Source organism: Crinia signifera, chromosome 6 (genome assembly GCF_055691185.1).
Source record: "Crinia signifera chromosome 6, ASM5569118v1, whole genome shotgun sequence".
In the NCBI taxonomy this organism is placed as follows: Eukaryota; Metazoa; Chordata; class Amphibia; order Anura; family Myobatrachidae; genus Crinia; species Crinia signifera.
Window position 1 is genome coordinate 283704006 of NC_139222.1, and position 14608 is coordinate 283718613.

Consider the following 14608-nt stretch of genomic DNA (forward strand, 5'->3'; position numbering starts at 1 on the left):
CACAGATTGTTCTGCAGGCAGCGTGACTCACAACGCGCACACTGGCTGACACCGCGGGTGACAAATGGCAGTGGAATGTGCATTCTGCTTGTCACTGTTTCTGTCTACAGATAAATGTGTATTTATCGGTTACGTTTAGCTATAACCTGTAGAAATGTTTGGCTGGGAGGCAGCGAGCTGCGCACACCGCGGATGTGCCCCCTGAGCGGGCGATGCGGTTACAAACCCCCCCCCCCTTGTGACTATATGTGCGTTCGACTGTGCCAGGTCTCAAGTTATGTACACACGCTTCGTTTTGCTTTTGATTCGATGTTAGAGTCGGTTTTCTATTGGATTTGACATTAGATCTTCCCATTCAATATGGCACTAGATCTGCCCTTTTGCATTAGATATCGAATTCGATTTACATTCATGGTACATTGTACACATTCCATTTACTAGATCGAATTCGATATTTCCTTGGCCGCACAGTAGATTTTTCTCGAATCGAATGCAGATCAAAAGTGTCCTAAAAACCATTCGATGTGGATTTGATTTAGCTTCTATAAGCAAAATCGAATCGAAAATAGCCAAAAATCGATGCATGTGTACACAGCTTGAGACAGACCCTCATAGCTTCTGGTTCTCCACCTGACCAAGACTTGGAAAGTGGCTACATGAATTGACACGCCCCTGACACGCCTACTGAACGGACCATTTTTGCCTGCACTACTTCTACATACCTCCCAACTGTCCTGATTTTTGCAGGACAGTGCCTTTTTTGGGATAGCCCCGATTCCCACACATGTAAGCAGCAGTGTCCTGGTGTGTGTGTGGAGCGGGGGAGGGGGGGGGGGGGGGGGCAGGACGGACGGTTGCGCACAGTGTCTTTTCACAAAAGACAGAGGGGCTGGGGGGGTTGGCCAGCAGCTCATTGAGTCATTGAGCACTTGCTATGCCCCAAAAGTAATGAAAATGGATGGTATGGCTTACGGGAGCGTCATTGCCGCTAAGCCACGCACCCATTAGCTAAGGTCACGCCCCCATTTTGGCACTGGCACTTCTACGCCACTCAGAAGTCCCGACTCCTGGGACTAAAATGTTGGGAGGTATGCTACTATTTATTTCAATGTAAACCCATACCTCCTAACTGTCCCACTTTCTGCGGGAACGTCCTGGTTTTTGGGGACGTTCACAGCATCTATTCAGCGATGCAGAAGGGCGACACCCTTTCTAAAGGCTCCCTTTTTGGTCACACATGAGTGTCCCGCTTAGCAATACACAGATGTTGGGAGGGATGGTAAGAAGTATATAACGTGTGTAGCGCTGTTAGCAGGGGCGTAGGGAGGGCGTAGCCGGTGGAGCACAAGCTCCGGGCGCCGAGAGATTAAAAGTTGCCGGAGCCGTGCAGCCCACTCCCTCCCCGCCCGCTTATGTTGCTGGCTGCCGTTCGCTCGCCTGTCAGCACTGCAGCTGGCTCCAGGCATATTAGTTGCGCGGTCGCGCAGGGAACCGCCATATTTTAGCCTGGAGCCAGCCTGTCCGTGCTCTGTGAGTGCTGTGCGGCGCCAGCGTCTGACGTCAGACGCCGGTGCCGCACAGCGCACAGAGAGTCACTCCACTCGGCAGCGGCCTGCCCGACTCGGCAACGAGCTATTTCAGTCCCCCTTCGCAACGAGCTATTTCAGTCCCCTTTCGCAACGAGCATGAAGTTCCTTGCAACGAGCATGTAGGTAAGTGGCACTTATGTGTCAGATGTGTAATGGCCATTACGGTTTGTTATATAGTATGTAATGGGCATCATGTGTGGCTTTATGTGCAATGGGTATTACAAAGTTTGCTAAAATGTGCAATGGTCATTACGGTGTGTGGTATGTTAAGCCGCGCCCCCTTTTCGCTATGCAAAAGCCCCGCCTACTACAAATTGGGGGGGGGACGGGGACGGGACGACACACATGCCCTTGCTCCGGGCACCATGGCACCTAGCTACACCACTGGCTGTTAGATGACTAATGATTGGTTTAATGTTTTTTATGTTTCATACAATGTGCTCACTGCATTGTGTGTGTGTCGGGTGGATCTTCCTTCATATCTCCCCCAGTGATCTCTGCAGAAATGGGAGTGTCGACCTTTACAGAAAGGTGCAGTCCTGCATTATCACACTTATCACACTTATATTGCCGTCTGTATCAGTTCGACCACATTCCTTATTGCCCCGTCCCATGCTTGCCAGACGTCAGTAACTATATGGGCCTGATCGCAAGACACATTTCTTCTCAAAATGGGCAAAACCATGCTGCACTGCAGGTGGGGCAGAGAGAGTTAGATTTGGGTGGGGTATTTTGTTTCTGTGAAGGGTAAATACTGGCTGCTTTATTCTTACACTGCAATATAGATATCAGTTCAACATTACACACTCCAACTAAATTGTGTAGTAGTGATATTTTAACACATTTAGGGTATTTGGGGTTTTTGAATTAAAAAATGATAGTAGTTTTTAGAATTGGTTCTAATTCATCCTCAATTGAATAGAGACCTCAGCCATAAGGTATGCCTATGGGCAATCTAGAGGAACATTCAAATTGTGAATAATCAACATGTAAATATTCTGTGTTCACCCTGCGATCATATCACATTTTCCATCTGTATACACGTTGGTAGTTAAGCGGGACTGTTGTGTTTGTCTTCGTTCTCATTCTTGTATCATAAAAATGACAACTAATCTCGCAAAACCGATGTCATATTCGGAATCAGCACCACAAAGTTACCCCAATATGATTTCCCGTAAAATTAGCATTGATTATCTATCGGGTCCTCCTCCCGCCCCCCCCCGGGATGGTGGGCAAGTCTCCTGCAGTTTTCTCTGAGCCCAGGCAACCCCCTTCACCGCAACTACAAATGCTAGAATTCGCGCTGGATGGGGGAGGGGCAGGGCTAAAATGACGTAAATTGCAGGATTTAGTGGCATTTAAGCCCCGCCCCCTCTTCGCGGACCCGCGAATCACGGCGTTTTGTGGAATGGGGGCGTGGCTTCATGACATCAGCCTCCCCCCTGCATCCCCAACCATGTGCTTCTCCCGGAGCGGAAATGTAAAAGGTAGGCAACTACGTGCTGTGAGGCAGCATGCTAACCACTGCACCACCGTGCTGCCTCTGTTATATGAGGGAAGACATTGGGGGAAACTTACTAAGATGAGGGTTCTATTTCACAAGTGATGTTGCTATGGGTAACCAATCAGATCTGATTTAGTGCACCTTCTACAAGATAATAGATAGTATATGATTGGTTGCCCATAGCAACATACCATGTGACATAGAACTCCTATCTTAGCAAATTTTCACCCTTGGATCTGTTTCTAATTCGGACACAAGTGGCAATGTAGCTGGGTATCGCAGATTGCAGGAGCGTAACCAGAACTTTCCGTGGGCCCCATAGCAAAATCTTTAAAGGGTTCCCCTCCCCCCCCCAGCCTCAGGAAGAGCCTCCTTATACACAATGGCCCTTATTCTGGTTCACTCGCAAAAACAAATTCCTTCTCAAATGGACATAACCATGCTGCACTGCAGGGGGGCAGATGTAACATGTGCAGAGAGAGTTAGACTTGGGTGAGTTATTTTGTTTCTGTGCAGGGTAAATACTGGCTGCTTTATTTTTACTCTGCGATATAGATCTCACTTTGAAGTAAAACCCCCACCAAAAATCTGATTCTCTCTGCACATGTTACATCTGCCCCACCTGCAGTGCACATGGTTTTGTCCATTTGAGAAGGAATTTGGTTTTGTGAGTGAACCAGAATAAGGGCCAATATGCAAGGTTGAGCCCCTTTAACACATTATGCCAGGTAGAGCCCCCGTTAGTCCAGGTAGGGCCCCTGTTAAACTTTACTCCAGGTAGAGGAGAGGAAAGGATGGGGATAGAGAGAGGGGGAGCGAGTATTACCTGTCCCCAGCAGGCTCTGAGGACTCTGATGAGGGTGGGCACTTCCCAACATTACGCCCCCTCCCTAAATTCCCGGGTTACAGGTTTTATGGTACAAGCGGCGCCGGCAATTTTTGTTATTTCGACTGGGGCGGAGCTGTGAGCATTTGTAGATGCCGGTGATTGGGTGCAGGTGGAGCTGTGGGCCCTCCAAGCACCAGGGCCCCTTAGAAGCTGTACCCTCTGTTGTTACACCATCGGTACTTCACATACGCCATAGGAAGATATCGGTGACTGATCACACAGAGAGCGAGTCTGACTCAGATTCCCATGTTAGTAAATCTACAAAGCGCCAGTAATTACTATATGAAAGGGTAATTATTTACTGGCTGAGCACAGATGCGCGTACCACAGACGTATCACAAATTGGCTTCCGCAGGTCTGGCTTCCGCTAAATGATTTACATCTGGGGTTTGTCTTTTAAACAACATTAATAGCAGATGCTGTACTATCTCATCTCAGCTTCAGGTCACCTGATTCTGGCACCTAAGAGGTTAAGGAATGATTGACGGGTGATGCACCCTGGGATATAAGATAAAGCGCAGTATATAAATAGTCAGGGATGGCGGCTTTGTGGTTCCTTTCATGTAACCCCCGAGTGATCAATCTCTGCAGTAACCAGTGACTCACCGGTCGGTCGCAGGGAATCTCAATGTCATGGACTGAAATCCCATCTGACCCAACCTAATTTACAGGACTGACAATGCACCTACCTCGTATCTGCCGCCTCCGCACTTCACACCGCGGGCAGCCAGCACCAGGCCGTGCTTCAGCTTGCAGTTATACACACAGATATAGTATATAGGTATAAGTGTGTTTGTTATATATATATATATATCCCTCCTATTATCCCTATAGATTGTAAGCTTGCGAGCAGGGCCCTCCTACCTCCATGTCGGTTTGAATCTACCCAGTTGGTTTAATCACTGATGTTTCCAATTGTAAAGCACAACTGAATATGCTGCACTATATAAGACACTGTAAATAAATAAATTAATAAATATATATATGATCTACCGCTGGTTTAGCCATCATTTTACATTTCCGTCTTATTTTTCAGTCATTCGAGTTCTAATGACACAATAATGTCACATGCACCCCGCTGCTGCCATGACAAATCTATTTATTTCGATGCATTTGTAGCACGTATGAGACACCAGTGTGCGACATGAGTCTGGACATATTTGTGGGTCTGTGTGACTGGGAAAAGTGACACCACCACTTCCTGCTGTTAGAGAGATCAGCCCTTAATCCAGCGTGTCCGTGTGTCCCTGAGCTGAGTTTCCGTACTGGGTCTCGGTTGGTTACCGGACCGCGTTCCTGATCACTGGCTCCTGTACAGATATGATCTGGCTTTGACCTCGGACCGTCCGCTGACCTTGATTTCTGATGCCACTTTTCCTCTTATCACCACCTAAGGCAGGGTTGGGGGAACCTTCAGCCCTGAAGCCATACCTCCCAACTGTCCCGCTTATCACGGGAACGTCACGATATTTTGGGACATTCCCGCGTCCCTCCCGCCGCCGGCAGTGTCCCGCGGCGGGGGGGGGGGGAGTTGGGAATCCCCCCCTGTAGTCCGTGAATAGACGCTGGGGCTGGGGGCTGGGCAGCAGCTCACAGAGCTGCTGGGCATGCCACACACGCCGAAAAAAGGGGGCGTGGCCCCACGGCAGTGCCGCAATTATAGACCACGCCCCTTCCAGATAGGCCACGGCCCCGAAAAATCACTGCGCGGCGACGGCGCGCACCCTGTCCTGACCCGACACCTCCAAAAGTTGGGAAGTATGCTGAAGCTGTTGTTGAACTACACATCCCAGCATGCCCTGCTACATGTTTTGTTATTTTGCAATGCTACAACTATTGCAAGGCAAGCTGGGATGTGTAGTTCAACAACAGCTGGAGGGCCCAAGGTTCCCCATCCCTGATCTAAGGAGTACATTCACTAACACTTCTGAAAATGAAAAGAGATGGAGTTGCCCATAGCAACCCAGATTCTGTGTATTTTGTCTCTATTACATCCTATAAAATGATAGGGGTTTATTTACTAAGACAGGAAATCTCTTATAGATAGGATGTTGCTATGGGCAACCAATCATATTATGGCCAGATGTATCAAGCTTCAAAAAGTAATAAAGTGGAGAGTGATAACCAGCCAGCCAATCAGCTCCTACCTGTCATGTCACAGACTGGGTTTGAAAAATGACAGGTAGTAGCTGATTGGCTGGTGGTTTATCAAGCTTGATACATCTGGCCCTTAATCTATTATAATTTAGATCAGGCATGTCCAACCTACGGCCCTCCAGCTGTTGTGAAACTACACATCCCATCATGCCTTGCTATACTATGGCAAGGCATGCTAAGATGTGTAGTTTCACAACAGCTGGAGGGCCGCAGGTTGGACATGCCTGATTTAGATGGTTCTAAATAAATAAGAAATAGGTTCTGATTGGTTACTATGGGCAACATCCCATCTTAGTAAATTTACTTCTACATATATGATCTTGTGCCGGGGAAATATAACTAGATTTAGTGCATAATTTGCTGGATGTAATTTGCTGCGCTGAAGAGCGAGCATCTTATGATGTCACAGCTATGACAGTATCTTATGATGTCACAGCTATGACAGTATCTTATGATGTCACAGCTATAACAGCATCTTATGATGTCACAGCTGTTACAGCATATTGTGATATCACAGCCATTACAGCATCTTATGATGTCACAGCTGTTACAGCATCTTGTGATGTCACAGATGTTACAGCATCTTGTGATGTCACAGCCATTACAGCATCTTATGATGTCACAGCCATTACAGCATCCTATGATGTCACAGCCATTACAGCATCCTATGATGTCACAGCCATTACAAGGTGGCAGAGAATACAGAACGGCAGCTTGCTGTGACTAAGGCCACTGGAGTGGAAATTGTCTAGTGATTAGCACATGAGGGGGAGACGGCTGCTACAACAGATGACATGTCCTGATCTTCAGGATGGAAAACATCTCTATCATTTCCGTCTGATGACATTGTACATTAACCTCTGCATGGCCAGCGGTAATACAGCAGCGTACAGACAGGGAGACCTGATTCTCCTGGCCGCCACCGGAAGTATCTAATATAATAATGGCACCGGTGTGTGTGTGTGTGTGCGCGCGTGTGTGTGTTCTAGCTGCTAGATTGTCATGACCTAACACTCAGTTGTATAGAACTGTCACCGCCTGATTCCTCCTGTTCTGAATTATTGTATTACTAGCTGGCCCGCCCGGCGATGCCCTGGAAAACATTGGGGGGTTATGAATTTCCAAAATTGCTGATAATTTCGCCTTATGCTGTGCTAAAACTGGCCGAGGGCTGGACAAGCGCGATGCCACATAAAAACCCGATTTTTTGGGACAATTAGTTAGAAGTAAGGATGGCCATCGACCATCGATGATTCGAAATCATTGGTGGTTTATGGCCGATGTCAAATACTTTTGCCATCGATGGTGGAGAACCAGATGGTTTCCCTACATCGATGGAGCAGCAAAACTGATGTTTTTTTTTTTTTTAAAGTGCCGGGACACTGAGCATAGCTCCGCCCTGACACCAACGAAGCCCCTCCTATGTGCTTTGGGCCAATCACTCAAACATAATAGAGTACCATTGATATATAAAACTATCATGGGTCACCATCGATGGGCAGTTGCAAATTTGGCATCAATGGCAACCATCAATAGCTAAGGCACCGATGGCCATCCCTTATTAGAAGCAAGGGTGGCTAGTTTCAGTTTCAGGTGGATTGTAGTCTGCTGATAAGGAAGCAGCCTATGAGGAATATTTAGTTTAGTTTAGTTTAAAAGCTAGTTGTCACCAATCAATAAATTCTTGTTGACCTTTTGAAATCTAGCACTTGGTTGTGTATTTCATAGTTGCCTACCCTCCTGTATTCTGCAGGAGACTCCCTGACATAGCAGCAATCTCCCTCTCTCCCTCATTAGTCTAGCAATCTCCCTCATGTCACCCTAGCCCACATCACACTGTTACATCATAGTTACCTCCCCTCCTGTATTCTGCAGGAGACTCCCTGACATAGCAGCAATCTCCCTCTCTCCCTCATTAGTCTAGCAATCTCCCTCATGTCACCCTAGCCCACATCACACTGTTACATCATAGTTACCTCCCCTCCTGTATTCTGCAGGAGACTCCCTGACATAGCAGCAATCTCCCTCTCTCCCTCATTAGTCTAGCAATCTCCCTCATGTCACCCTAGCCCACATTACACTGTTACATCATAGTTACCTCCCCTCCTGTATTCTGCAGGAGACTCCCTGACATAGCAGCAATCTCCCTCTCTCCCTCATTAGTCTAGCAATCTCCCTCATGTCACCTAGCCCACATTACACTGTTACATCATAGTTACCTCCCCTCCTGCATTCTGTAGGAGACTCCCTGACATAGCAGCATTCTCCCTCTCTCCCTCATTAGTCTAGCAATCTCCCTCATGTCACCTAGCCCACATTACACTGTTACATCATAGTTACCTCCCCTCCTGCATTCTGCAGGAGACTCCCTGACATAGCAGCATTCTCCCTCTCTCCCTCATTAGTCTAGCAATCTCCCTCATGTCACCCTAGCCCACATCACACTGTTACATCATAGTTACCTCCCCTCCTGTATTCTGCAGGAGACTCTCTGACATAGCAGTAATCTCCCTCTCTCCCTCATTAGTCTAGCCATCTCCCTCATGTCACCTAGCCCACATTACACTGTTACATCATAGTTACCTCCCCTCCTGCATGAGACTCCCTGACATAGCAGCAATCTCCCTCTCTCCCTCATTAGTCTACCAATCTCCCTCATGTCACCTAGCCCACATTACACTGTTACATCATAGTTACCGCCCCTCCTGCATTCTGCAGGAGACTCCCTGACATAGCAGCAATCTCCCTCTCTCCCTCATTAGTCTAGCAATCTCCCTCATGTCACCCTAGCCCACATTACACTGTTACATCATAGTTACCGCCCCTCCTGCATTCTGCAGGAGACTCCCTGACATAGCAGCAATCTCCCTCTCTCCCTCATTAGTCTAGCAATCTCCCTCATGTCACCTAGCCCACATTACACTGTTACATCATAGTTACCTCTCCTCCTGCAGGAGACTCCCTGACATAGCAGCAATCTCCCTCTCTCCCACATTAGTCTAGCAATCTCCCTCATGTCACCTAGCCCACATTACACTGTTACATCATAGTTACCTCCCCTCCTGCATTCTGCAGGAGACTCCCTGAAATAGCAGAAATCTCCCTCTCTCCATCATTAGTCTACCAATCTCCCTCATGTCACCTAGCCCACATTACACTGTTACATCATAGTTACCTCCCCTCCTGCATTCTGCAGGAGACTCCCTGACATAGCAGCAATCTCCCTCTCTCCCTCATTAGTCTAGTCATCTCCCTCATGTCACCTAGCCCACATTACACTGTTACATCATAGTTACCTCCGCTCCTGCATTCTGCAGGAGACACCCTGACATAGCAGCAATCTCCCTCTCTCCCTCATTAGTCTAGCCATCTCCCTCATGTCACCTAGCCCACATTACACTGTTACATCATAGTTACCTCCCCTCCTGCATTCTGCAGGAGACACCCTGACATAGCAGCAATCTCCCTCTCTCCCTCATTAGTCTAGCAATCTCCCTCATGTCACCCTAGCCCACATTATACTGTTACATCATAGTTACCTCCCCTTCTGCATTCTGCAGGAGACTCCCTGACATAGCAGCAATCTCCCTCTCTCCCTCATTAGTCTAGCAATCTCCCTCATGTCACCTAGCCCACATTACACTGTTACATCATAGTTACCTCCCCTCCTGCATTCTGCAGGAGACTCCCTGACATAGCAGTAATCTCCCTCTCTCCCTCATTAGTCTAGCAATCTCCCTCATGTCACCTAGCACACATTACACTGTTACATCATAGCTACCTCCCCTCCTGCATTCTGCAGGAGACTCCCTGACATAGCAGCAATCTCCCTCTCTCCCTCATTAGTCTAGCAATCTCCCTCATGTCACCTAGCTATATTACACTGTTACATCATAGTTACCTCCCCTCCTGCATTCTGCAGGAGACTCCCTGACATAGCAGCAATCTCCCTCTCTCCCTCATTAGTCTAGCCATCTCCCTCATGTCACCTAGCCCACATTACACTGTTACATCATAGTTACCTCCCCTCCTGCATTCTGCAGCAGACTCCCTGACATAGCAGCAATCTCCCTCTCTCCCTCATTAGTCTACCAATCTCCCTCATGTCACCTAGCCCACATTACACTGTTACATCATAGTTACCTCCCCTCCTGCATTCTGCAGGATCCCTGACATAGCAGCAATCTCCCTCATTAGTCTAGCAATCTCCCTCATGTCACCTAACCCACATTACACTGTTACATCATAGTTACCTCCCCTCCTGCATTCTGCAGGAGACTCCCTGACATAGCAGCAATCTCCCTCTCTCCCTCATTAGTCTAGCAATCTCCCTCATGTCACCTAGACCACATTACACTGTTACATCATAGTTACCTCCCCTCCTGCATTCTGCAGGAGACTCCCTGACATAGCAGCAATCTCCCTCTCTCCCTCATTAGTCTAGCAATCTCCCTCATGTCACCTAGCCCACATTACACTGTTACATCATAGTCACCTCCCCTCCTGCATTCTGCAGGAGACTCCCTGACATAGCAGCAATATCCCTCTCTCCCTCATTAGTCTAGCAATCTTCCTCATGTCACATAGCCCACATTACACTGTTACATCATAGCTACCTCCCCTCCTGCATTCTGCAGGAGACTCCCTGACATAGCAGCAATCTCCCTCTCTCCCTCATTAGTCTAGCAATCTTCCTCATGTCACATAGCCCACATTACACTGTTACATCATAGCTACCTCCTCTCCTGCATTCTGTAGGAGACTCCCTGACATAGCAGCAATATCCCTCTCTCCCTCATTAGTCTAGCAATCTTCCTCATGTCACATAGCCCACATTACACTGTTACATCATAGCTACCTCCCCTCCTGCATTCTGCAGGAGACTCCCTGACATAGCAGCAATCTCCCTCTCTCCCTCATTAGTCTAACAATCTCCCTCATTTCACCTAGCCCACATTACACTGTTACATCATAGTTACCTCCCCTCCTGCATTCTGCAGGAGACTCCCTGACATAGCAGCAATCTCCCTCTCTCCCTCATTAGTCTAGCAATCTTCCCCATGTCACCTAGCCCACATTACACTGTTACATCATAGTTACCTCTCCTCCTGCATTCTGCAGGAGACTCCCTGACATAGCAGCAATCTTCCTCTCTCCCTCATTAGTCTAGCCATCTCCCTCATGTCACCTAGCCCACATTACACTGTTACATCATAGTTATCTACCCTCCTGCATTCTGCAGGAGACTCCCTGACATAGCAGCAATCTCCCTCTCTCCCTCATTAGTCTAGCAATCTCCCTCATGTCACCTAGCCCACATTACACTGTTACACATAGTTACCTCCCCTCCTGCATTCTGCAGGAGACTCCCTGATATAGCAGCAATCTCCCTCTCTCCCTCATTAGTCTAGCAATCTCCCTCATGTCACCTAGCCCACATTACACAGTTACATCATAGTTACCTCCCCTCCTGTATTCTGCAGGAGACTCCCTGACATAGCAGCAATCTCCCTCTCTCCCTCATTAGTCTAGCAATCTCCCTCATGTCACCTAGCCCACATTACACTGTTACATCATAGTTACCTCCCCTCCTGCATTCTGCAGGATACTCCCAGACATAGCAGCAAACTCCCTCTCTCCCTCATTAGTCTAGCAATCTCCCTCATGTCACCTAGCACACATTACACTGTTACATCATAGTTACCTCCCCTCCTGCATTCTGCAGGAGACTCCCTGACATAGCAGCAATCTCCCTCTCTCCCTCATTAGTCTAGCAATCTCCCTCATGTCACCTAGCCCACATTACACAGTTACATCATAGTTACCTCCCCTCCTGTATTCTGCAGGAGACTCCCTGACATAGCAGCAATCTCCCTCTCTCCCTCATTAGTCTAGCAATCTTCCTCATGTCACATAGCCCACATTACACTGTTACACCATAGTTACCTCCCCTCCTGCATTCTGCAGGATACTCCCAGACATAGCAGCAATCTCCCTCTCTCCCTCATTAGTCTAGCAATCTCCCTCATGTCACCTAGCCCACATTACACTGTTACATCATAGTTACCTCCCCTCCTGCATTCTGCAGGAGACTCCCTGACATAGCAGCAATCTCCCTCTCTCCCTCACTAGTCTAGCAATCTCCTTCATGTCACCTAGCCCACATTACACTGTTACATCATAGTTACCTCCCCTCCTGCATTCTGCAGGAGACTCCCTGACATAGCAGCAATCTCCCTCTCTCCCTCATTAGTATAGCCATCTCCCTCATGTCACCTAGCCCACATTACACTGTTACATCATAGTTACCTCCCCTCCTGCATTCTGCGGGAGATTGCCTGATATAGCAGCAATCTCCCTCTCTCCCTCATTAGTCTAGCAATCTCCCTCATGTCACTTAGCCCACATTACAGGGTTACATCATAGTTACCTCCCCTCCTGCATTCTGCAGGAGACTCCCTGACATAGCAGCAATCTCCCTCATTAGTCTAGCAATCTCCCTCATGTCACCTAGCCCACATTACAATGTTACATCATAGTTACCTCCCCTCCTGCATTCTGCAGGATACTCCCAGACATAGCAGCAATCTCCCTCTCTCCCTCATTAGTCTAGCAATCTCCCTCATGTCACCTAGCCCACATTACACTGTTACATCATAGTTACCTCCCCTCCTGCATTCTGCAGGAGACACCCTGACATAGCAGCAATCTCCCTCTCTCCCTCATTAGTCTAGCAATCTCCCTCATGTCACCTAGCCCACATTACACTGTTACATCATAGTTACCTCCCCTCCTGCATTCTGCAGGAGACTCCCTGACATAGCAGCAATCTCCCTCTCTCCCTCATTAGTCTAGCCATCTCCCTCATGTCACCTAGCCCACATTACACTGTTACATCACAGTTACCTCCCCTCCTGCATTCTGCAGGAGACTCCCTGACATAGCAGCAATCTCCCTCTCTCCCTCATTAGTCTAGCAATCTCCCTCATGTCACCTAGCCCACATTACAATGTTACATCATAGTTACCTCCCCTTCTGCATTCTGCAGGGGACTCCCTGACATAGCAGCAATCTCCCTCTCTTCCTCATTAGTCTAGAAATCTCCCCCATGTCACCTAGCACACATTACACTGTTACATCATAGTTACCTCCCCTCCTGCATTCTGCAGGAGACTCCCTGACATAGCAGCAATCTCCCTCTCTCCCTCATTAGTCTAGCAATCTTCCTCATGTCACATAGCCCACATTACACTGTTACACCATAGTTACCTCCCCTCCTGCATTCTGCAGGAGACTCCCTGACATAGCAGCAAACTCCCTCTCTCCCTCATTAGTCTAGCAATCTCCCTCATGTCACCCTAGCCCACATTACACTGTTACATCATAGTTACCTACCCTCCTGCATTCTGCAGGAGACTCCCTGACATAGCAGCAATCTCCCTCTCTCCCTCATTAGTCTAGCCATCTCCCTCATGTCACCTAGCCCACATTACACTGTTACATCATAGTTACCTACCCTCCTGCATTCTGCAGGAGACTCCCTGACATAGCAGCAATCTCCCTCTCTCCCTCATTAGTCTAGCCATCTCCCTCATGTCACCTAGCCCACATTACACTGTTACATCATAGTTACCTCCCCTCCTGCATTCTGCAGGAGACTCCCTGACATAGCAGCAATCTCCCTCTCTCCCTCATTAGTCTAGCAATCTCCCTCATGTCACCTAGCCCACATTACAATGTTACATCATAGTTACCTCCCCTCCTGCATTCTGCAGGAGACTCCCTGAAATAACAGCAATCTCCCTCTCTCCCTCATTAGTCTAGCCATCTCCCTCATGTCACCTAGCCCACATTACACTGTTACATCATAGTTACCTCCCCTCCTGCATTCTGCAGGAGACTCCCTGAAATAACAGCAATCTCCCTCTCTCCCTCATTAGTCTAGCCATCTCCCTCATGTCACCTAGCCCACATTACACTGTTACATCATAGTTACCTCCCCGCCTGCATTCTGCAGGAGACTCCCTGATATAGCAGCAATCTCCCTCTCTCCCTCATTAGTCTACCAATCTCCCTCATGTCACCTAGCCCACATTACACTGTTACATCATAGTTACCTCCCCACCTGCATTCTGCAGGAGACTCCCTGACATAGCAGCAATCTCCCTCATTAGTCTAGCAATCTCCCTCATGTCACCTAGCCCACATTACAATGTTACATCATAGTTACCTCCCCTCCTGCATCCTGCATGAGACTCCCTGACATAGCAGCAATCTCCCTCTCTCCCTCATTAGTCTAGCAATCTCCCTCATGTCACCTAGCCCACATTACACTGTTACATCATAGTTACCTCCCCTCCTGCATTCTGCAGGGGACTCCCTGACATAGCAGCAATCTCCCTCTCTTCCTCATTAGTCTAGAAATCTCCCCCATGTCACCTAGCACACATTACACTGTTACATCATAGT

General features: G+C 48.1%; 1 long non-coding RNA gene across 1 annotated transcript in view; it reads left to right on the forward strand.

Annotated features, from left to right (window-relative positions):
- The first annotated feature begins 3002 nt into the window (after positions 1–3002).
- LOC146007312 (uncharacterized) overlaps positions 3003–14608 on the forward strand; it is a 96438-nt gene continuing 84832 nt past the window's right edge. The window contains exon 1 of the long non-coding RNA XR_014444328.1: positions 3003–3076. This is a non-coding gene — a long non-coding RNA (uncharacterized LOC146007312). The remainder of the gene's footprint in view (positions 3077–14608) is intronic.